This window comes from Bufo bufo, chromosome 8 (genome assembly GCF_905171765.1).
Source record: "Bufo bufo chromosome 8, aBufBuf1.1, whole genome shotgun sequence".
Classification (NCBI taxonomy): Eukaryota; Metazoa; Chordata; class Amphibia; order Anura; family Bufonidae; genus Bufo; species Bufo bufo.
In genome coordinates, this window is record NC_053396.1 from 2,159,571 (window position 1) to 2,185,240 (window position 25,670).

General features: G+C 51.6%; 1 long non-coding RNA gene across 1 annotated transcript in view; it reads left to right on the forward strand.

Annotated features, from left to right (window-relative positions):
- LOC120977748 overlaps window positions 1-25,670 on the forward strand; it is an 84,390-nt gene that overhangs the window by 2,840 nt on the left and 55,880 nt on the right. Inside the window, exon 2 of the long non-coding RNA XR_005773951.1 lies at window positions 15,838-16,017. This is a non-coding gene — a long non-coding RNA (uncharacterized LOC120977748). The remainder of the gene's footprint in view (window positions 1-15,837; window positions 16,018-25,670) is intronic.

Below are 25,670 nucleotides of genomic sequence, written 5' to 3' on the forward strand. Positions count from 1 at the left end.
TGCCTCCGCTCACCCATCCATTGTGTAATGCCTCCCTACAGGTGGGTATATGCCGGAGGTGGAGGACCAGTATTTGGTGCCCTCCAGTCAGTATTCTGCCTCCGCTCACCCATCCATTGTGTAATGCCTCCCTATAGGTGGGTATATGCCGGAGGTGGAGGACCAGTATTTGGTGCCCTCCAGTCAGTATTCTGCCTCCGCTCACCCATCCATTGTGTAATGCCTCCCTACAGGTGTGTATATGCCAGAGGTGGAGGACCAGTATTTGGTGCCCCCCAGTTAGTATTCTGCCTCCGCTCACCCATCCATTGTGTAATGCCTCCCTACAGGTGTGTATATGCCAGAGGTGGAGGACCAGTATTTGGTGCCCTCCAGTCAGTATTCTGCCTCCGCTCACCCATCCATTGTGTAATGCCTCCCTATAGGTGGGTATATGCCGGAGGTGGAGGACCAGTATTTGGTGCCCTTCAGTCAGTATTCTGCCTCCGCTCACCCATCCATTGTGTAATGCCTCCCTATAGGTGGGTATATGCCGGAGGTGGAGGACCAGTATTTGGTGCCCTCCAGTCAGTATTCTGCCTCCGCTCACCCATCCATTGTGTAATGCCTCCCCTCCGGCCTCCCTACAGGTGTGTATATGCCAGAGGTGGAGGACCAGTATTTGGTGCCCCCCAGTCAGTATTCTGCCTCCGCTCACCCATCCATTGTGTAATGCCTCCCCTCCGGCCTCCCTACAGGTGTGTATATGCCAGAGGTGGAGGACCAGTATTGTGTGCCCTCCAGTCAGTATTCTGCCTCCGCTCACCCATCCATTGTGTAATGCCTCCCTACAGGTGTGTATATGCCAGAGGTGGAGGACCAGTATTTGGTGCCCTCCAGTCAGTATTCTGCCTCCGCTCACCCATCCATTGTGTAATGCCTCCCTATAGGTGGGTATATGCCGGAGGTGGAGGACCAGTATTTGGTGCCCTTCAGTCAGTATTCTGCCTCCGCTCACCCATCCATTGTGATACATGGAGCTGAAGTCACTTCCCGTAGATTTATGGCTTTTTCCTTCGTGAGTATTTATAGAAAATGCACTGAAATAAACTGTGAGAGAAATCCGATTTCTAAGAGTGGGGTCCTGAGCACGGAGGGGGCGCAGCTGTGCCTGTGGTGGACGTGGCGTCGGCTCGCCCTCATGAAGCGGCCGGGCGACAGCAGAGATGTCCCGGACCTGCATCTCGAGATCTTGGCTTTTACATCCAAATCACATTCTTCTGTGGGAATCTGGCGAAACCTTCACCTCGCTGGAAAACCCTTTCTCTTTCCCAAGGAACCGACTCCGCACCGCGGGGGAAGCGGAGCAGCAGCTCCAAGACCTTCTCTGCTCTTGACCTTGGGCGGACGAGCTGCCAACTTCCCTGGGAAAGGGCGGCATCTACCCAGGAACCCGACTGTCACCTCAACATGGATGGAGGAGATCTGTAGATGACGGGCGGGTTAACCCCTGCCTATGTGGAGGGTGTTGGGGCCAGTCTGAGTGGCCCCTCATTACTTGGGGCCACACACGTAACAGCTTTGTCTTGACTGCCTGTGGCTATTGGGGTCTGCTGGGAGTAGTAGTTTTGCAGATCGCTGTGTCTATGGCCGGCACGTTGAGCGGAGGTTCCCAGGCTCCTTATTTCTCAAATCATTTCAAAGACTTTATTGTGCGATTTCTATTATCATTTTAGAAACAAAATGTCTATTTGCCGTCTGCCGCTTATCTGTGTTTGCCCGCGATAGGCGTCGTTATCACAGAACGTGACCCTGCCAAATCCTGGTCGGCCAGAAACAGACTCCGTGAACTGCAGGCTTAGTCCTGGCGCTGGATGATGTCATGATGCTTCCATGGGTGAACGGAACATACTCCAGTCACATCCAGAGCTGCGGTCACAGTTCTGCTGAGACAGCGTATATGACAGCTCCACACTAAACGCATGCCGCCTGGTGGAAGCTCTGTATTTTGGGGGTGTCGGGGATGTGTGTGCTCCTGCAGCTTCGGATGTGACTGGAGTAACTCGAGATGACTTTGTTCTGTATGTGAAATGTAAGATGCGGCATGGCTGGGCACCATCGTCTAACTTCACAATAACTAGAGGTCGGCTGAATGTGCACCTAAATTTTGGCGTACGTCGTCCTTAAGCCCTTCCTCCTGCCAAGCCACGCCCCTTTCTGCTATGCCACGCCCCTCGCTGAGCAGCTCTCGCTCCATTGACAGGTCTATGACTTGATGTGACTTTATGCGCCAGAAATGCCAAATTTCAGATATTTTACATCAAATGCTAGGCGCAGCCCCATGAGTAATATCTGCAGGCGGACGCAGTGCTTGTGGCTGCCCCATAGACCCTGACCCACCATGGCGGACATCTCGCTGGTGGTGGCCCAGGATATAAAGGACTCAATGTCATTGAATTCGGCTAAAAACGTCAGAATCAAAAGCACGTCCACCTTCCAGCAGTGTATGATGGGAGTTGTGATCATGTAAGCTGCAGGTAATTGGCCTTTGGCGGCTCTCCTGTCGGTGGGGTTGTCTGCAGAGGGGGCGCGGGGTGGTCCGGGCTCTTTTCGTTCCTCTCCTGCCAGGGATCACAGTAAATAACCCAGGAATCATTGTTTTCTGTTGCATCACCAGAAACTGGATTAAGACGACTTCAGGTCTCAGCCTGCTCCTGGTTCCTCCACAAAGTGCGTTCCCACGATTCTCCAGCATTCGTCATGACTAGCAGAGTTCCGTGTAAACACGAAGTGCCGGGGCTTGTCGCACGGATTTATAGACCTGCAGTGGAGCAGGTGCCCTTCTCCGCGGGCCTCCCCCGACGTGCTGGGTGATCCCCACCAATCTGCATTATCAGGGGCTCCGTTATTATCCTGAAATGCACCTACGCAAGGCGTATTTCAGGCCCAGATGGCGGCGCAGCAGTTAGTTGCGCCACTATCTGCGACTTCACCCCACTCACGCCAGGTGTAAAGAAGTGGGAGGGGAAGCGGCGCGCCGGCAGGCCCCTCTAATTTACCATTTGTTACGCCTGTATTATGGACTATATGTAAGACAGCGAGGAAGCTCTTACGTTTAGAACTGGGCTGGATACGCCAAAGTTATGGAGAGGCCGGCGCCCCTCTCAGGCACTACACGTACCATCTCAGGGCTCCCCTCTCAGACACTACACGTACCATCTCATGGCTCCTCTCTCAGGCACTACACGTACCATCTCATGGCTCCCCTCTCAGACACTACATGTACCATCTCATGGCTCCCCTCTCAGGCACTACACGTACCATCTCATGGCTCCCCTCTCAGGCACTACACGTACCATCTCATGGCTCCTCTCAGACACTACACGTACCATCTCATGGCTCCTCTCTCAGGCACTACACGTACCATCTCATGGCTCCCCTCTCAGGCACTACACGTACCATCTCATGGCGCCCCTCTCAGGCACTACACGTACCATCTCATGGCGCCCCTCTCAGGCACTACACGTACCATCTCATGGCTCCTCTCAGACACTACACGTACCATCTCATGGCTCCCCTCTCAGACACTACACGTACCATCTCATGGCTCCCCTCTCAGGCACTACACGTACCATCTCATGGCTCCCCTCTCAGGCACTACACGTACCATCTCATGGCTCCCCTCTCAGACACTACACGTACCATCTCATGGCTCCCCTCTCAGGCACTACACGTACCATCTCATGGCTCCCCTCTCAGACACTACATGTACCATCTCATGGCTCCCCTCTCAGACACTACATGTACCATCTCATGGCTCCCCTCTCAGGCACTACATGTACCATCTCATGGCTCCCCTCTCAGGCACTACATGTACCATCTCATGGCTCCCCTCGGGCACTACACGTACCATCTCATGGCTCCCCTCTCAGGCACTACACGTACCATCTCATGGCGCCCCTCTCAGGCACTACACGTACCATCTCATGGCTCCTCTCAGACACTACACGTACCATCTCATGGCTCCCCTCTCAGGCACTACACGTACCATCTCATGGCTCCCCTCTCAGGCACTACACGTACCATCTCATGGCTCCCCTCTCAGACACTACACGTACCATCTCATGGCTCCCCTCTCAGGCACTACACGTACCATCTCATGGCTCCTCTCAGACACTACACGTACCATCTCATGGCTCCTCTCAGACACTACACGTACCATCTCATGGCTCCTCTCAGACACTACACGTACCATCTCATGGCTCCCCTCTCAGGCACTACACGTACCATCTCATGGCTCCCCTCTCGGGCACTACACGTACCATCTCATGGCTCCCCTCTCGGGCACTACACGTACCATCTCATGGCTCCCCTCTCAGACACTACACGTACCATCTCATGGCTCCTCTCAGACACTACACGTACCATCTCATGGCTCCTCTCAGGCACTACACGTACCATCTCATGGCTCCCCTCTCAGGCACTACACGTACCATCTCATGGCTCCTCTCAGACACTACACGTACCATCTCATGGCTCCCCTCTCAGACACTACACGTACCATCTCATGGCTCCCCTCTCAGACACTACACGTACCATCTCATGGCTCCTCTCAGACACTACACGTACCATCTCATGGCTCCCCTCTCAGGCACTACACGTACCATCTCATGGCTCCCCTCTCAGGCACTACACGTACCATCTCATGGCTCCCCTCTCAGGCACTACACGTACCATCTCATGGCTCCCCTCTCAGGCACTACACGTACCATCTCATGGCTCCCCTCTCAGACACTACACGTACCATCTCATGGCTCCCCTCTCAGACACTACACGTACCATCTCATGGCTCCTCTCAGACACTACACGTACCATCTCATGGCTCCCCTCTCAGGCACTACACGTACCATCTCATGGCTCCCCTCTCAGACACTACATGTACCATCTCATGGCTCCTCTCAGACACTACACGTACCATCTCATGGCTCCCCTCTCAGGCACTACACGTACCATCTCATGGCTCCCCTCTCAGGCACTACACGTACCATCTCATGGCTCCCCTCTCAGGCACTACACGTACCATCTCATGGCTCCCCTCTCAGACACTACACGTACCATCTCATGGCTCCCCTCTCAGACACTACACGTACCATCTCATGGCACCCTCCTCTGGATGGACTCTATACAGTACGGCCCGGGGAGGTCTATAGGTGCTGTACAATGAGTCCACAGTAGGGATGTGTATGAGCTCTTGTTTCCTGCCACCATGCTTGGAGTTGTAGTTCATCTTACATTGTGTGACAGGCGGCACAGAAGCTGTCTGGTCCTGACGTGAGGTGTGTGGGTTGTAATACAACTTGTGTTTGCTTTACATTGTAACAACCAGACGTACAGGTAAAGCCAGCTTTCTGCCTCCCATGCCCTGTCACATCTCTCCCTGTCATTACTCTGAGCCGCGGTCACTGCTGTGCAGCTCGGGATCCCTCCTCCACAGCCTCCTATGGGAGAAGATTCACTGCACATTTTTGGATTTTCCTTTTTTTTTTTTATTGTATAGTTTTTATATTTTCCTTTTTTTTTTTTTTGCAAATGTTGCTTTTAGGTGACATCACAAGGAGCCGACTTCACGGCTGCTGAGGAGATTATTAAGGGCAGCAGGTGGATGATTCTGCATCTGGTAGGATGACGACGGATCCGGATGGAGACGCCGCACACCAGTATGAGGAGAGACCTACCGGATCATGGCCTGAGTCTGTGGACCGCACTGTATCAGGGGCTCCTACCGAGGATGAGGATTTGTAAGGGCCTGCGCAGCGCCCGTGCCCCGACATCACCTACTGCAGCCAGCGCTTCTCTGTGCGGAGGGGATACGGTCACCACAGCCATTCCCAAATATACTTTCTTTATGTAATGGCGCACAGAGGAGTGGAGGATGCAGGGCACAGACCGCCACCTCATGTGTGGATTTGACGGAGGAGCATGCTGCAGTCATCTGTGCAACTGGGATAAGGCTACTTTCACATCGTCGGAACTCAATCCAGACGCAAACGGATGGCATTTGTCAGACAAATACATTGAAATACCGGATCCATCTCTCCAGTGTGATCCGGAAAAACGGATCCAGTATTTATTTTTTTCACAGATTTAAAAGTCTGTGCATGCGCGGACCGGAAGAACGTATCCGTCAATGCGGCAATTTTAATCCAGTAATTTCAATGGATATTACTGCCGGATCCGGCATTCTGCCAAGTGTTCAGTATTTTTGGCCGTAGAGAAAACTGTAGCATGCTGCGATATTTTCTCCGGCTAAAAAAACGTAAAAGGGACTAAACTGATGCATCCTGGACGGATCGCTCTCCATTCAGAATGCATTAGGATAAAACTGATCAGTTCTTTTCTGGTATTGAGCCCCTAGGACGGAAAAAGAAAAACGCTGGTGTGAAAGGGGCCTTCAGCCTGGGTCCTTCTGTCATTTGTGCAGAGGCCCCTGCTCACAACCGGAGCAGAAGAGCAGGCTGCAAACCCCGGAAGAGTGTGTATTGCCATGGAGATGTGAGGAAAAGCAGCTGCCCCTTCCTGCACTGCTTATCTTCCAGTAATGCAAGGGATTGGGCAGGTTACACTGCAACATGCCTGATCCTCGAGGCAGTTGCCTCCAGTCTTCTGGTCTGGCTGGATTGTGCGCTTCCTGCCTGTTTGGTAGTCTGTAGTCTGTATTTGCATTGTGTATGGCTAAGTGGCCATGACGGGCCTGGGATTTGTAGTTCTACACTGTAGAGCCAATCGTTCTCCTGATGTCCCTGGGAAGCCTGATCGCTTCGTGTGACCTGTCGGCTGCTGGAATGATTTTCATGGGAGCGCCTCAAGGACCCGAACTGTCAGAGAAATGATTGCAGAGGACGGGCTCCTATCGCTGGGGCCACACGGCTTGTGCTGATGCTTTATCTGGAGAATAGAAATAGTAAAAGTTAAAAATGAAGCCCCCAAATATAGATTTCTCCTCCATTTACTCCGACCTCTGTCTGTGGGAGAAGAATGTTAGGGTTTTCAAGGAATGGCGGCTTTATAATTAGATCAGGCCCCATAAAGCGTCCTCTGTATTCAGCCGAAATCCAGTGATAAGACGGGTCAGTCCCTGGGCAGGCTGATAATGGAGGCATCTGGCTTTAGATAAAGCGCTTACACCAGTATATTGGGGAGGGGCGCACATAGTGACCCATGTACTGACCATGGCAGGCGCTGCCAGAAAGGAAGGGGTTCTAGTAGAGAGGTGGTCCCCGGTCTGGGAGGAGGCTGCCCCTGGTGTGGGAGGAGGCTGCCCCTGGTGTGGGAGGAGGCTGCCCCCGGTGTGGGAGGAGGCTGCCCCCGGTGTGGGAGGAGGCTGCCCCCGGTGTGAGAGGAGGCTGCCCCCGGTGTGGGAGGAGGCTGCCCCCCGGTCTGGGAGGAGGCTGCCCCCCGGTCTGGGAGGAGGCTGCCCCCCGGTCTGGGAGGAGGCTGCCCCCCGGTGTGAGAGGAGGCTGCCCCCCGGTGTGAGAGGAGGCTGCCCCCCGGTGTGAGAGGAGGCTGCCCCCCGGTGTGAGAGGAGGCTGCCCCCCGGTGTGAGAGGAGGCTGCCCCCCGGTGTGAGAGGAGGCTGCCCCCCGGTGTGAGAGGAGGCTGCCCCCCGGTATTCGGGTCAGTTTAATTTTCAAAATAAAAGTGTAAAAAAAAAATCACCGCTGAATCCAAGCAGATTTTTACGCCTCAAACTTATGTTCCAAAGCTCTAAAAGCAGCGTAAAAAAACTCAGTGTGAACTGACCCTAAGACTGCAGTAATCCCTGACAATACAAAGTATCACCTTGTGTCCTGCTTGTGTTGGTATTACATACACCATAGATAGATACATTGTTGCAATCCTTTCTTTATTGCTCGTCGTTTGCTTAGTTTACCCCAAAACATCCGGAGGCTTCTGGAGAAAGTGGTTGGACTTGAATTTAGAGGCAATCCACTTTTACGAGGGAGATTTGAGCTCTGTGAAGTGCCTGTGTTTATATGTAGACAGCAGTAAAGGAGACCGGACCCCGGCGGTTCCTGCACAAGGCGAGCAGCGGGGGTTCATCTGGCTGCATGCACCTCAGTGTACGGCTCCTGCTGCAGATCAAACTGAATGACCTCTGGCCATGAATAATGGGAGAGGTGGAAGCCTCATAGTCCTGATAGAGCAGGTACAGAATCTCACTTCTCCACCTTGGTGATGCCAAGCTTTGCTGCTGTGGGAGGTTCTGGATAGAATCAGTCTCCTTCTTCTTCTGGCAGCTTCCCCTGCAGAAGTGGTCTTGTCAGTTATATTGCCACGTACTGCTGGGGCTCTGCCCCCTACCCTGACATATAGGGCAGAAGGCGGTTTCTGTTGGCTGTACTGCAGTGGACAGATGGAGAGACCTGGGTGTGGGGCCAGGTGACTGAGCGTGTGTGCCCGCCGGGTGACTGAGCGTGTGTGCCCGCCGGGTGACTGAGCGTGTGTGCCCGCCGGGTGACTGAGCGTGTGTGCCCGCCGGGTGACTGAGCACGTGTGTCCACATGGAGCCGTACTATGTAAGTAAATGAACACCAGGTGGCGCCATACTATGTAAGTAACTGAACACCAGGTGGCGCCATACTATGTAAGTAACTGAACACCAGGTGGCGCCATACTATGTAAGTAACTGAACACCAGGTGGCGCCATACTATGTAAGTAACTGAACACCAGGTGGCGCCATACTATGTAAGTAACTGAACACCAGGTGGCGCCATACTATGTAAGTAAATGAACACCAGGTGGCGCCATACTATGTAAGTAAATGAACACCAGGTGGCGCCATACTATGTAAGTAACTGAACACCAGGTGGCGCCATACTAGGTAAGTAAATGAACACCAGGTGGCGCCATACTATGTAAGTAACTGAACACCAGGTGGCGCCATACTAGGTAAGTAAATGAACACCAGGTGGCGCCATACTATGTAAGTAACTGAACACCAGGTGGCGCCATACTATGTAAGTAACTGAACACCAGGTGGCGCCATACTATGTAAGTAACTGAACACCAGGTGGCGCCATACTATGTAAGTAACTGAACACCAGGTGGCGCCATACTATGTAAGTAACTGAACACCAGGTGGCGCCATACTATGTAAGTAAATGAACACCAGGTGGCGCCATACTATGTAAGCAGTTTGTTTTTTCTCGATGTGTTCCTGTTATAGGATGGCGGACAGCCTACAGTACGGTCAGCAGAACCTGGTTTTGTGGGAGCTGACGTCACTTTCACAAGTGTTCTGAAAAGGCCATGTGGCCGTCTTAGTCTGTACGTATAGAGTAAGTCCTTGTGCCGGACATCCATTACCGTGTAGTCACGCCGTGTGTTCCAGGCACCGATATCATTAAGAGACTGAATTGAAATGTTTTCTACTTGTCAGAAGAGGTTGACTCCAGGACTTGTATGGATGGAATCTGAGAAATCCTCTTGAAGACCGGTATCACCCGGATCCTGTATGTCCAGGGCAGAGTAAAAGCAAGACCTTAATTCATAGTGGAAAAGTAAGGAACCATAGCAGGAGGGGTGCCCATCAGCGGGGGCGCAGGTCCCTGCTCCTGGAGTCTGTACATCTGCACACGTGTGTCCATGTCTAGAGCAGGCGACTGCTGGCATCACCCTGACACCCGTCACTCACACCCGGCTGTCGGGGCGTAGAGTGACCGCCAGGCAGGTGCACCTTCTCAGGTCATGTCAGGCTCTTCACTTATCACTTTACATCCCTTCCAAGCCAGAGCCGCTTCACGTAGCGACATGAATGGCAAACACCTTATTTCTAAATCTGCTCAACAACATCTGGCACGGAGATAAAATAATTGTCCCCTCCCTCCTATCCCAGAGCATCCAAGGGGCACCATTTTCCCAGCATTGAATGTGCATTTTTTACAACAATGGTTCATAGTCCAAATCCATACTCCACTAGTTTTAGGAAAGGTACCACTTACCTGGGTCTGTGGTGAGGGTCCGAGCTGAGCACCCACAGGAAAGATGTCGTCGTCTTCTTAACATTCTGCAAACTTTCTACTTTGTGGTAAAATCAGACCGGGCCCAAAAATGTATTCAAACCCCACACCCTTAATCTCATTCAGACCCCACACTATTCAGACTAGACCCCTCATCTCATTCAGACCCCAAACTAGACCCCTTATCTCATTCAAACCCCAGACTAGACCCCTTATCTCATTCAGACCCCACACTAGACCTCTCATCTCATTCAGACCCCACACCCTTAATCTCATTCAGACCCCACACTATTCAGACTAGACCCCTCATCTCATTCAGACCCCAGACTAGACCCCTTATCTCATTCAGACCCCAGACTAGACCCCTTATCTCATTCAGACCCCACACCCTTAATCTCATTTAGACCCCACACTATTCAGACTAGACCCCTCATCTCATTCAGACCCCAGACTAGACCCCTTATCTCATTCAGACCCCTTATCTCATTCAGACCCCACACTAGACCTCTCATCTCATTCAGACCCCAGACTAGACCCCTCATCTCATTCAGACCCCACACTAGACCCCTCATCTCATTCAGACCCCACACTAGACCCCTCATCTCATTCAGACCCCACACTAGACCCCCTCATCTCATTCAGACCCCACACTAGACCTCTCATCTCATTCAGACCCCAGACTAGACCCCTCATCTCATTCAGACCCCACACTAGACCCCTCATCTCATTCAGACCCCACACTAGACCCCTCATCTCATTCAGACCCCACACTAGACCCCCTCATCTCATTCAGACCCCACACTAGACCTCTCATCTCATTCAGACCCCACACTAGACCTCTCATCTCATTCAGACCCCAGACTAGACCCCTTATCTCATTCAGACCCCTTATCTCATTCAGACCCCACACTAGACCTCTCATCTCATTCAGACCCCACACCCTTAATCTCATTCAGACCCACACTATTCAGACTAGACCCCTCATCTCATTCAGACCCCAGACTAGACTCCCTCATCTCATTCAGACCCCACACTAGACCCCCTCATCTCATTCAGACCCCACACTAGACCCCTCGTCTCATTTAGACCCCACACTAGACCCCCTCATCTCATTCAGACCCCAGACTAGACCCCTCATCTCATTCAGACCCCAGACTAGACCCCTCATCTCATTCAGACCCCACACTAGACCCCTCATCTCATTCAGACCCCAGACTAGACCCCACATCTCATTCAGACCCCACACTAGTCCCCTCATCTCATTCAGACCCCACACTAGACCCCCTCATCTCATTCAGACCCCACACTAGACCCCTCATCTCATTCAGACCCCAGACTAGACCCCTCATCTCATTCAGACCCCACACTAGACCCCTCATCTCATTCAGACCCCACACTAGACCCCTCATCTCATTCAGACCCCACACTAGACCCCCTCATCTCATTCAGACCCCACACTAGACCCCCTCATCTCATTCAGACCCCAGACTAGACCCCACATCTCATTCAGACCCCACACTAGACCCCTCATCTCATTCAGACCCCACACTAGACCCCCTCATCTCATTCAGACCCCACACTAGACCCCCTCATCTCATTCAGACCCCACACTAGACCCCCTCATCTCATTCAGACCCCACACTAGACCCCCTCATCTCATTCAGACCCCAGACTAGACCCCACATCTCATTCAGACCCCACACTAGACCCCTCATCTCATTCAGACCCCACACTAGACCCCTCATCTCATTCAGACCCCACACTAGACCCCTCATCTCATTCAGACCCCACACTAGACCCCTCATCTCATTCAGACCCCACACTAGACCCCTCATCTCATTCAGACCCCACACTAGACCCCTCATCTCATTCAGACCCCACACTAGACCCCTCATCTCATTCAGACCCCACACTAGACCCCTCATCTCATTCAGACCCCACACTAGACCCCTCATCTCATTCAGACCCCACACTAGACCCCTCATCTCATTCAGACCCCACACTAGACCCCTCATCTCATTCAGACCCCACACTAGACCCCCTCATCTCATTCAGACCCCACACTAGACCCCTCATCTCATTCAGACCCCACACTAGACCCCCTCATCTCATTCAGACCCCACACTAGACCCCCTCATCTCATTCAGACCTTACACTAGACCCCCTCATCTCATTCAGACCCCACACTAGACCTCTCATCTCATTCAGACCCCACACTAGACCCCTCATCTCATTCAGACCCCACACTAGACCCCTCATCTCATTCAGACCCCACACTAGACCTCTCATCTCATTCAGACCCCACACTAGACCCCACATCTCATTCAGACCCCACACTAGACTCCCTCATCTCATTCAGACCCCACACTAGACCTCTCATCTCATTCAGACCCCACACTAGACCCCCTCATCTCATTCAGACCCCACACTAGACCTCTCATCTCATTCAGACCCCACACTAGACTCCCTCATCTCATTCAGACCCCACACTAGACCTCTCATCTCATTCAGACCCCACACTAGACCCCCTCATCTCATTCAGACCCCAGACTAGACCCCACATCTCATTCAGACCCCAGACTAGACCTCTCATCTCATTCAGACCCCACACTAGACCTCTCATCTCATTCAGACCCCACACTAGACCCCCTCATCTCATTCAGACCCCACACTAGACCCCTCATCTCATTCAGACCCCACACTAGACCCCCTCATCTCATTCAGACCCCACACTAGACCTCTCATCTCATTCAGACCCCACACTAGACCCCCTCATCTCATTCAGACCCCACACTAGACCCCCTCATCTCATTCAGACCCCACACTAGACCCCTCATATCATTCAGACCCCACACTAGACCCCTCATCTCATTAAGACCCCACACTAGACCTCTCATCTCATTCAGACCCCACACTAGACCCCCTCATCTCATTCAGACCCCACACTAGACCTCTCATCTCATTTAGACCCCACACTAGACCCCTCATCTCATTTAGACCCCACACTAGACCCCTCATCTCATTTAGACCCCACACTAGACCCCTCATCTCATTCAGACCCCACACTAGACCCCCTCATCTCATTCAGACCCCACACTAGACCCCCTCATCTCATTTAGACCCCACACTAGACCCCCTCATCTCATTCAGACCCCACACTAGACCCCCTCATCTCATTCAGACCCCACACTAGACCTCTCATCTCATTCAGACCCCAGACTAGACCCCTCATCTCATTCAGACCCCACACTAGACCTCTCATCTCATTCAGACCCCACACTAGACCCCCTCATCTCATTCAGACCCCACACTAGACCCTTCATCTCATTCAGACCCCACACTAGACCCCTCATCTCATTCAGACCCCTCATCTGAATCAGACCCCTAAATTAATTCAGACTGTGGCCCAGACCCCTAACGCTGGGCACCCTAGTACGCCGGGCCCAGCTGTAGTCCGTACCCATCTATGGCCGCAGGTCCGCAGGGTGCAGGCAGCTGGTGGCTCTGGCCTGGATTCACAGCGGCTGATCTAAATCACAATGTAAAGATGGCACTGATCCTAAGGAAGGTCTTTCTGTAGCCCTGGAAAGTAAAGGGTTAATTGTCAGCCATAGCTGTCAACGCATGGTATGTACTTCACAATAGGGTGATACTGTGTGTACCCTGGACGCGTTATCTCCGCACACAATGTAACCGCCTCTGCTCTGCCAGGAACACTCCGTATTACCAGGGTGGTACGCTGGGAGGAGCGCAGCCCTGGAATGTGCCCCGGACTAATGCCCGCAGCCATGTCTGCCACCATGAATGTGTTGTTACTGGAGAGCTAGGATTGGGTGCGGGGGCCACATTGCTGCCGCCCTCCGCTGCACTGTGTCACTAGATGGCGATTGCTTCACTGTGCACTGCAAGGGTTAATCTGATATGTACCCTGATGGGAGGGGGTGATCCCTCCACGCTGCAGTCCAGCAAAATGAATGGATGACCATGGGAAGCTTCGTACCCCTGCTTGTCCGCGTCCATCTGTAGACAGGGCTGGTGCCAGTGTCCTTGGCTCGCCCTACTCCAAGTGGCATACATGGCGCCACCGAGAGCGCAGCCCCACCACGTTCAGTATGTCGTTAATGCAGGATTTCCGTTATTAATACCCCTTTACATTTCATTTTTGGCCCTTGATGCTGGTTCAGTCTGACAATGTGGCCTCCACCAGAAAGCTTTGTGCCCCCCCTGATCTAGGACTAGCTGCAGGGAGGGGGTCGCCCCTTCTGGGCACTTAGATTAGGGTGAGTGCTGCTTCTAGATCCAGCCCTGCCTATGGATTCCATTTTTTTATCTAGATTCTTGGGGTGCATTCACACAGTGCAGTTAAAACGGCAGTGGATAAAACCACATGTTTTTTGTGCAGTTTAAATGCAGTTGTGGTTAAAAAAAACACGTGGAAAATTGTGGCAAAAACCCCCGACATTGAGGCCAGTGATGCAGTTATGGCCGCTCTCCTCCTGGTCGGTGGGGTTCATGTTTCTGATGTAGTTTACTATGTGACCGTTCTGAGGGACACGTATGTAGTAAGTATGTGGAGGAGTGCGGCCCCGGCGCCCGCTGAGAGTCATTGTCCCGGGGATTAGCTGCATGTCGAGGGCTTTGTGGAGCAGGTTTCGTTCTGGGACATGTCGGGACATAAATCCTCCTGTGGTTCTATGAGAAGGAAGGTTTCGGAGGCCGATGTGACTGAGGAGCGGTGGAGAAAGACCTTCTACACTTTCTTTTATATTCCGCCCCCCCCCCCCCCCCCAGTGGTTATGTCGTCAGAGACCGGGGTAAAATGTCATGATTACCGCGACCACATGGTGACACCGGCGCTGATAAAGAGGCATGGTGGCCACATACCTGACCACGGAGGACTTTTAGGCCTTCCGGCAGGCTGGTCCTATTTGCCAGATCCAGCTGGACCGCATTATAGTCAGTGGGGCTGGACAGCGTTCCGGCAGCGTCTGGCAAGGCCGGATCCAGACAGAACGCTAGTGTGCATGTCGCCTAACATTGTCCACGAGGTCACATTGCTTCATAGCTGAATCAGGTCGGGGTCCCTCCGGTGACACTTAGGACTCTGCCCGTTTCATACCTTCCCTGCCCGGGGCGCTGCTGCCGTCAGAGCGTCCTCGGCCATCTGCGGCTGGGACATGTAATAGTCCTGCCATATTGTCACAGGGTGTCAGCGCACTAAAGGTGCCATCTGGGCGGCAGATGTGTTTCCCTCTACACCGCTCTTCACCAAATGCTGCTCTGTGCGGGGGGGGGGGGGAACCTCAGTGGGGGGGTGTTCACATGGAAGGTTTTGCCTCGGTGGACCACTACGGATCTGCTGCTGTTTATCAGAATTGAGTCAAACTGCAAACGGAAAGCTGCTGCGCCGTCCAGTGGCATCCGTCCGGACACCACAGCAAGAGGTTGGACTGTTATCTGCTGTGCATGCGTAGTCCTGCAGGTATGGAGTCCAGACCACGGTCTCTGGAATACACAGTCCGGACTGCTGTGCTACCACCACAGAGAGGACTGGTCTGCGCATGCGCAGCAGTCCTGACCATGGATGAACGGGGCAGTAGAGAGAGAATAGATCTGGGCTCCGTATCTGCTCAGAGAATAGTCCAGCATAGCGGGACAGATCCCTGCTGGGTGCATGAACAGCCGCCCGCCACCAACATAACCCAAGGGCATCAGGGTAAACACGTTTTTAGGATGATGATTGGTGAAACGTGGTAAATAGAAAGGTTTGATTTAGAAAAGCGACCGCATCAAAAACTGCAGCAACAATGGCCTCTTTTTTTCTTCTTTTTTTTTACAGTTTAATATGTGGCTTAACGTAACCCGTCTGCACCGTCTGAATAGTCCCTTAGGGGCCGCCAAGAAGAAATCAGCGCAGCCTCAAGCACACTGCAGACCTGCTGGGACTTGTGGTTCTCCTGTGAGTTTCGGCAGCTGTTGGGGTGCAGCGCCCTGAAGACTTCCCGCTCGGCGGCTGCAGGTTGGTATTTTCTCACGCTCTGGATGTTGGCACGGGGCGGCAGCGCTCTGTCTCGACTTGTTGCTCAGGCAGTGAAGTGATTTCCAGCAGTTAAAGGGCAGAATTTCTTGTAGAAACAGAGCAGCGCTCATCTCGGCGTCATTGCAAAACAGGTTGAAGTTCTGCCCCGGGCTTTTTCCCACACAGTATTGTGAACACAAAGAGGAATCCGACGTCCTGATGATTACATCTGCTTAACCCTCTGTGAGCCAGACAATGTCCATGCCGTCCTGTATATGGGGCCCCGGGAGAGAGGCGCCTGCCATACTATACGTGTCAACGCGGTCTGATGCTACATCGGTACTAATGACTCCTCTGGCGATACCATGAATCCTGACTGCACGCTAGTCGGCCACACGCGGCACGCTGCCGTCTGATGGTGCAGACCCTGGACACCGCAGTGCTTGGCACTGCCACCTTCTTCAGAGCCTCTGACCGCTGCCAATATAACGGCATCCCTCACTCCTAGACCTCCATGTTAGAGAACAGCTATGTGAACAACGCAGGATTCGCCACCCAAGTGGCGGTCATAGGGACACCCGTGGATATGTGTGAACGCAGCCTTACAGTGTCTGGCTGGTACGGTAGAGTTGAGTGACGTCATCCTCCATAGGGATTAATAGAAATCTCTTCTTCCCAATTAATTTTCCTGTTAACCAAGGAATTGTGTCGCTTGCCTTGGAGACGTCGGTGAGAAGCCGCTGCCACCTCTCATTCATGCCCAGAACTAGAAATGCAGATGAATATGGAGATGAATGGAGCTGGTCGTGGGGGTCATCTGCAGCATCTGGCGTGAGACTGAGAACAAAGCGGTTTACATGGGACTGCCTACTGCTGCCACTCATTGTACAACCGGCCTACCTGGATCACAAGAGGCAGAATCCGAACACGTAGACCCCGAAGATAAACGGCCACCAGATTGTGACGCTGATCTCCAGTGCAGACTGGCGACCAGCATTGTGTTCCAGAGTCACAGACGTCTCCATAGACTTTCAGACTTCACATGGTGCGCGCCCCTCAGCGGGGGAGATGGACCTGAGACCAGACCAAGCAGTAGCTTCCCCCACGAGGAGATTTGTTCTGGGGGAGGTTTCCGGCACACATCTGGCGGTATCATATTAGCCCCTGGTTTTAGATAATGAGCTGTGAGGTTCCAGGTGACCCCGGCCGTCTGTGTACAGAGGACAGGTGTGAAGCGTGCGCGCAGGACCACGTCTGTGATTGTCCATCCATGTTCCTGGGTCGATGGCTCCGGTCTAAACCATTTTCACCACATTCATTATTGGCGTGCACCATTTTTAGTAATTGCCTGAGATAAGGTAACGTAGAGTTGGAGGAAGCAATGTGCATGGCGTCCAGCAGGAGGCACTGTGGACGCTGCCCCCAGATGTCTGCTGGTCTGTGCGTGCGATTGTCTATGAAGATTTACCCCGGATCACATCTGTGCTGAGCGTGACACGCGTGTACGGATGCCACATACATGCCCAGGATCTGGGAGTCTCATGTTGCACGTGTAGTGCTCTTTTGTTGTCAGCCATTCTTGAGAGTCGCACTTGCTCTCCCGTTCTCTCCCCGTATTTCACTTTCCATGAGTGATGGTGGATAGAAGCGGGACACCGGGAATGTGCTGGAGAGCGGCCAGCGAGCACTTGTGTAATTATCACCGGAAGCAGCGATCACCTTCCCTATTGTCCGCAGAGCTGTTTACTCCCCTCGTTATTAGCGTGAGGTCAAGTAGTGTGGAAAAAAGGGAGCGGCGCTGCCGGCACATGACTCCAGTGAGGTGTATGGACGGGACCGAGCGGGCATCATCAGGGTCAACAGGCTCTGCCGTCTTCAAGATCTCTGCTTGTTGATGGTGAATAGAACCATGTCCTTATGCGGTACATATCACACAGCTGAGGGTCTCTTGTTCACAGGTTTGGGGTTTGTAAAAGCAGCAGAATGTATGGCGCAAACGTCTATTCAGCTAAAGGTTTTCTCCGCCACAGAATTTGCTTTATTTTGCAACAGACATTATTTTAAGCATCTTGGCAATTACTACCTGTTAAAACAGAAGCATGAGATAAGGATGGCGCCCCCTGGTGTTACAGCGTCCATGGAGGTGACTGGTGGCCAAGCATGCACCCTCAATCCCCTGTTTTGTCAGTGGCGTATTGAGGGCTCTCATTTTACAGCGGTGCTCTTCTGTGGTGGCAGGATAAAGGCCGCGCGGGCACCGGATCACACGAAGCCGGCGGCAGTAGTAACAGTTCTTGGGGTCAGAGGTGAATCTGCACTGGTACATTGTAACAAGCCCCATGTCATTTGCTTATAATGTAAGCTAATGTGAACTACATGGTACGTCAGACCACTGGCCATATCCATGGTTGGCAGCTGTTGACCTCCATCCACTATAAGCCTACTGATGGCGAGTACCTGTCACCATTCATTCGTGGACATATGACATCGCAGCCAGACGTCGCCTCTGACCTCCCATTGGCCAGTGCAGCGGGCCCCGAGGGCTGAGCTAATAGGATAAGACGGGGAGCGGCAGGATGCGGGTGTGATGGACGTCCTACAACAGGCGGGTTATTAGATAATGCTACCATACACAATCAGGGGCAGACGACCATGTTTTGGAGCAGCCAAGTGTTCGCTTGTGTTAAGTTCCACCGTTGATAATCGGTGTGACAGCGGCTGCCATTGGTGGTGTCCCAGACACTGTAGACCTCGCAACTTCCACACGTGGCCTGACTGCGACCCCCAGTCCTACAAACCTCTCTAAACCTCATGAATCTGCGACCTAATCCACGTTTGTTACCTGCAGTCCTGTCCCAGATTTTACTGCTGATTTGTCATGGATTTCCCCCAAAGCATTGCAAAGAATGAAGTCTTCAGAATAAATGAACATGCTCCAGATTTAAAATCCACCCCGCACGTCAGTGAGCATGTGATTCTGTAAAATCCCATTAACTTAGCCGGCACTTTAATATTCTGCAGATTTGGCCACAGTTCCACGCTAGGAAACAGGCGGGCATCTGCTACATGTGAACGTTATATCAAGCGTATTCCGACACCGCAGTATTGCTGCAGTTCTTGCTGGTAACAACCACCTGGCAGTCGGCTCCTTCCCAGGTGCCTGCTCACGCCGCGTCCATATTTCCATGTTGCACCCTCTGATAGGGAGGTGTTGCGGGATCCCACTCAGCGGAGCGCAGAGACCTCCAGTCTGGGATATACGGTATCTCGCACTGTCAGAGGCCTAATGTGTTGGATAAAGCCTTCACGGGCTTCTCTTTGATTCATCATTGGCCCCTGATGACCGTAAATAATCTCCATGACCATGCTGACGATAGCCGGCAGCTCCTGGTTGACTTAATCACAATTACTTGACATGAGGCTGAGGAATGAGCGCTGGATCTGGATAGCGCTGGAATGCCCCCCATAATGAAAGACACAAGTGGGTGCCGGGAGCAGAGCTGACACCAGAGATTACCCTCAAATCCAGCACCCACTTCAGCTGCCTGTATTATCCTCCCCGGAAAATGGCCGGATTGTGATAGACCACGGAAGGACGCATCGCTGGGATAACCGATGTAAACGGGAGGACGACCCTTCACTGTTATCTTAGGGAATGTATTATTAGTAATTCCTCTAAATTACCTCCTTTACTAATGAAAGCATTTTACGTTTGGATGTGGAATACACTGCAGATTTAAATAAAAATGCTCCAGAATTCTGCTGCACTTCGCGCAAAAAGGACTGGCGGGCATGTTTTATACCACATTCATTGAAGGGGTTGTCAGAATTAAATAAAAGCTCATTCAGCAGCTATAAATGTGATAAAATGACGACATAAAGCATCACACCCCACCCTTTTTTCTGTCGCACTGCTTCCTCTTTCTGGCTGCGGCAGTGACGTTCCATGCACACAGGTCGATATGCAGCAAATTACTGGTCTAAGCAGTACACGGGACATAACTGCAGAGGCCAGTGATTGGCTGCAGTGGTAATGAGGTGTGTAAGGACATCGTCAGTGCAGCCAGGAAAATACCAGTGAGGAACACTGGAGCATGATGCTGGAAGCAGCAGGAAAAATACCAGTGAGGAAGACTGGAGCGCAGTGCTGGAAGCAGCAGGAAAAATACCAGTGAGGAAGACTGGAGCGCAGTGCTGGAAGCAGCAGGAAAAATACCGGTCGGGGAGACTGGAGCGCAGTTCTGGAAGTTGCAGGAAAAATAGCGGTGAGGAAGACTGGAGCGCAGTGCTGGAAGTGGCAGGAAAAATACCGGTCGGGGAGACTGGAGCGCAGTTCTGGAAGTTGCAGGAAAAATAGCGGTGAGGAAGACTGGAGCGCAGTGCTGGAAGTGGCAGGAAAAATACTGGTGAGGAAGACTGGAGCGCAGTGCTGGAAGTGGCAGGAAAAATACTGGTGAGGAAGACTGGAGCGTAGTGCTGGAAGTGGCAGGAAAAATACCGGTGAGGAAGACTGGAGCATGATGCTGGGAGTGGCAGGAAAAATACCCGTGAGGAAGACTGGAGAGCAGTGCTGGAAGTGGCAGGAAAAATACCAGTGAGGAAGACTGGAGCGCAGTGCTGGAAGTGGCGGGAAAAATACTGGTGAGGAAGACTGGAGCGCAGTGCTGGAAGTGGCAGGAAATATACCGGTGAGGAAGACTGGAGCGCAGTGCTGGAAGTGGCAGGAAAAATACCAGTGAGGAAGACTGGAGCGCAGTGCTGGAAGTGGCGGGAAAAATACTGGTGAGGAAGACTGGAGCGCAGTGCTGGAAGTGGCAGGAAATATACCGGTGAGGAAGACTGGAGCGCAGTGCTGGAAGTGGCGGGAAAAATACCGGTGAGGAAGACTGGAGCGCAGTGCTGGAAGTGGCAGGAAAAATACCGGTGAGGGAGACTGGAGAGCAGTGCTGGAAGTGGCAGGAAAAATACCGGTGAGGGAGACTGGAGCGCAGTGCTGGAAGTGGCAGGAAAAATACCGGTGAGGGAGACTGGAGCGCAGTGCTGGAAGTGGCGGGAAAAATACCGGTGAGGGAGACTGGAGCGCAGTGCTGGAAGTGGCAGGAAAAATACCGGTGAGGGAGACTGGAGCGCAGTGCTGGAAGTGGCGGGAAAAATACCGGTGAGGAAGACTGGAGCGCAGTGCTGGAAGCAGCAGGAAAAATACCAGTGAGGAAGACTGGAGCGCAGTGCTGGAAGCAGCAGGAAAAATACCAGTGAGGAAGACTGGAGCGCAGTGCTGGAAGTGGCAGGAAAAATGGTAAATATGGCTTCTTTTGTCAATCACACTTATTGCCGCTGCCTGTGGTTTCATTTAACGCGGACAGTCCCTCTGAGACACGTTATAACACTCAGCGGATGGGCGTGGCTTAGTAGAAAGAGGTGTGGCTTAAATGCATCATCGTGCCCCATAATTTGCAGCAGGATTTTGATAGGTGCTGTATATGTGGACTGGACGGCGTGGAGACGCGCCTGTGGTAAGTTTAGTGCAGTTTAAGGCGGTCTTGGCTTACATCACCGCACCGCCAATGTGTCTGCTCCCACCAGGGTCAGGATACTTTCACATTAGCGTTTCAATTTTCCGGTAATGAGATCAGTCATAGGGGCTCAATACTTGGAAAAAACGCTTCCGTTTTGTCCCCATTTATTGTCAATGGGGACAAAACTGAACGGAGCAGAACAGAGAGCTCCAAAATGCATTCCTTACCGTTTGGTTGCGTTCCCATACCGGAGAGCAGCGTGCTGCGGTTTGCTTTCCGTCATGGGATGCGGAGCAAGACGGATCCTTCATGACCCACAATGCAAGTCAATGGGGACGGATCCGTTTTCTCTGACACAATAGAAAACGGATCTGTCCCCCATTGACTTTCAATAGTGTTCATGATGGATCTGTCATGGCTATAAAAGACATAATACAACCTGATCCGTTCATGACGGATGCATGCGATTGTATTATGGTAACGGAAGCGTTTTTGCTGATCCGTGACTAGTGTGAAAGTAGGCTTACCCACAGCAGGCACAAGTGGCCCCCTGGTTACAGCAATAGGTTAATTTCAGTGGTCCCAGTTCTGCCAGGACCCCAGGGTCACAGCCACTAAAAGCATAGTGACAGGTGTGCATGGAAGGTCGGCAGTGCGGACATGGTGTATTATTTGGGTGCAGAGCCGATGCCCACAGCGGTGTTCCTCCAGCTCCAGCCCCCGGCTCTTCACACCTCCAGGCTTTGCCCAAGGTCTGTATTGATGGAGTTCAGTGAAGCGTCTGCCTCCCTCATGTCTTCATCAGTGATTTTCCCACAATTAATCCTACAGGTCTTCTCATGGTCGGACTAATTACTCCCTGCCAGGAGGAAGCCGCCGGGGTCAGGGCGAACTGAAGAGATTAACCTGTGCATGTCGCCTCCTCAGTCTAGATCTGACGGGCTTATCATGGCAGCAACGTGAAGGGGGAACTCTGCTCTGCAGGTGCTGTGCTTCCATCAGAGACCCTGCACAGTGCCACCTCTCTGATATCTAGGATAGATGTAATCCTCAGTATCTGCTCTTATTCTGTATGTATATACACTGCACAGTACCACTTCTCCTGTCCTGTATACTGGGTGTAATCCTCGGTATCTGCTCTTATTCTGTATATATATACACTGCACAGTACCACTTCTCCTGTCCTATATACCGGGTGTAATCCTCAGTATCTGCTCTTATTCTGTATATATATACACTGCACAGTACCACTTCTCCTGTCCTGTATACTGGGTGTAATCCTCAGTATCTGCTCTTATTCTGTATGTATATACACTGCACAGTACCACTTCTCCTGTCCTGTATACTGGGTGTAATCCTCAGTATCTGCTCTTATTCTGTATATATATACACTGCACAGTACCACTTCTCCTGTCCTGTATACTGGGTGTAATCCTCAGTATCTGCTCTTATTCTGTATGTATATACACTGCACAGTACCACTTCTCCTGTCCTGTATACCGGGTGTAATCCTCAGTATCTGCTCTTATTCTGTATATATATACACTGCACAGTACCACTTCTCCTGTCCTGTATACTGGGTGTAATCCTCAGTATCTGCTCTTATTCTGTATGTATATACACTGCACAGTACCACTTCTTCTGTCCTGTATACTGGGTGTAATCCTCAGTATCTGCTCTTATTCTGTATATACAGTACAGACCAAAGGTTTGGACACACCTTCTCATTCAAAGAGTTTTCTTTATTTTCATGACTATGAAGGCATCAAAACTATGAATTAAGGCCTCTTTCACACTTGCGTTGTCCGGATCCGGCATGTACTCCACTTGCCGGAATTACACTCCGGATCTGGAAAAACGCAAGTGTACTGAAAGCATTTGAAGACGGAACCGTCTTCTAAATGCTTTCAGTGTTACTATGGCACCCAGGACGCTATTAAAGTCCTGGTTGCCATAGTAGGAGCGGGGGAGCGGTATACTTACAGTCCGTGCGGCTCCCCGGGCGCTCCAGAATGACGTCAGAGCGCCCCATGCGCATGGATGACGTGATCCATGTGATCACGTGATCCATGGTCTTGGGGCGCCCTGACGTCACTCTGGAGCGCCCGGGGAGCCGCACGGACGGTAAGTACACTGCTCCCCCGCTCCCCGCTACACTTACCATGGCTGTCAGGACTTTAGCGTCCCGGCAGCCATGGTAACCACTCTGAAAAAGCTAAATGTCGGCTCCGGCAATGCGCCGAAACGACGTTTAGCTTAAGGCCGGATCCGGATCAATGCCTTCCAATGGGCATTAATTCCGGATCCGGCCTTGCGGCAAGTGTTCCGGATTTTTGGCCGGAGCAAAAAGCGCAGCATGCTGCGGTATTTTCTCCGGCCAACAAACGTTCCGTACCGGAACTGAAGACATCCTGATGCATCCTGAGCGGATTACTCTCCATTCAGAATGCATTAGGATAATCCTGATCAGGATTCTTCCGGCATAGAGCCCCGACGACGGAACTCTATGCCGGAAGACAATAACGCAGGTGTGAAAGAGCCCTTACACATGTGGAATTATATACATAACAAACAAGTGTGAAACAACTGAAAATATGTCATATTCTAGGTTCTTCAAAGTAGCCACCTTTTGCTTTGATTACTGCTTTGCACACTCTTGGCATTCTCTTGATGAGCTTCAAGAGGTAGTCCCCTGAAATGGTCTTCCAACAGTCTTGAAGGAGTTCCCAGAGATGCTTAGCACTTGTTGGCCCTTTTGCCTTCGCTCTGTGGTCCAGCTCACCCCAAACCATCTCGATTGGGTTCAGGTCCGGTGACTGTGGAGGCCAGGGCATCTGGCGCAGCACCCCATCACTCTCCTTCATGGTCAAATAGCCCTTACTTTCAAAGTTTTCCCAATTTTTCGGCTGACTGACTGACCTTCATTTCTTAAAGTAATGTTGGCCACTCGTTTTTCTTTACTTAGCTGCTTTTTTCTTGCCATAATACAAATTCTAACAGTCTATTCAGTAGGACTATCAGCTGTGTATCCACCTGACTTCTCCTCAACGCCACTGATGGTCCCAACCCCATTTATAAGGCAAGAAATCCCACTTATTAAACCTGACAGGGCACACCTGTGAAGTGAAGACCATTTCAGGGGACTACCTCTTGGAGCTCATATATACACACTGCACAGTACCACTTCTCCTGTCCTGTATACTGGGTGTAATCCTCGGTATCTGCTCTTATTCTGTATATATATATACACTGCACAGTACCACTTCTCCTGTCCTGTATACCGGGTGTAATCCTCAGTATCTGCTCTTATTCTGTATATATATACACTGCACAGTACCACTTCTCCTGTCCTGTATACCGGGTGTAATCCTCAGTATCTGCTCTTATTCTGTATGTATATACACTGCACAGTACCACTTCTCCTGTCCTGTATACTGGGTGTAATCCTCAGTATCTGCTCTTATTCTGTATGTATATACACTGCACAGTACCACTTCTCCTGTCCTGTATACTGGGTGTAATCCTCAGTATCTGCTCTTATTCTGTATATATATATATATATATACACTGCACAGTACCACTTCTCCTGTCCTGTATACTGAGTGTAATCCTCAGTATCTGCTCTTATTCAGTATATATACACTGCACAGTACCACTTTTCCTGTCCTGTATACTGGGTGTAATCCTCAGTATCTGCTCTTATCCTATATATATACACTGCACAGTACCACTTCTCCTGTCCTGTATACTGGGTGTAATCCTCAGTAACCCCCGATTTGGGGTCAAGGGTCGGTGTGACCTCGGCTGATGATACTTTTTTCGGAGCAGTTAATACTCGGGGTCTTGTCCGTTGGCGGCTGCAGAACATTTACATTTATGATTTATCTTAGAGACACAACTTGATCTTCAGAGATCTGTATGAGAAGACCCCATTAGTGAAGCCTATGACCTTAGACCCTCCATATAGAGAGATGCCGCCAGTCTCCTCTGTGGTCTGTTGCTGGCCGAGCGCTCCTCTCCTGGACCGGCCCGCGTTACAATGCTGGGATGAAGTATTATGGTGTAATTCCACTCTAAATGGATTGAGCTTTTGGTTACTGTATCAGAGGTTACTGAGTAATCCCCATTTCAGAGGTC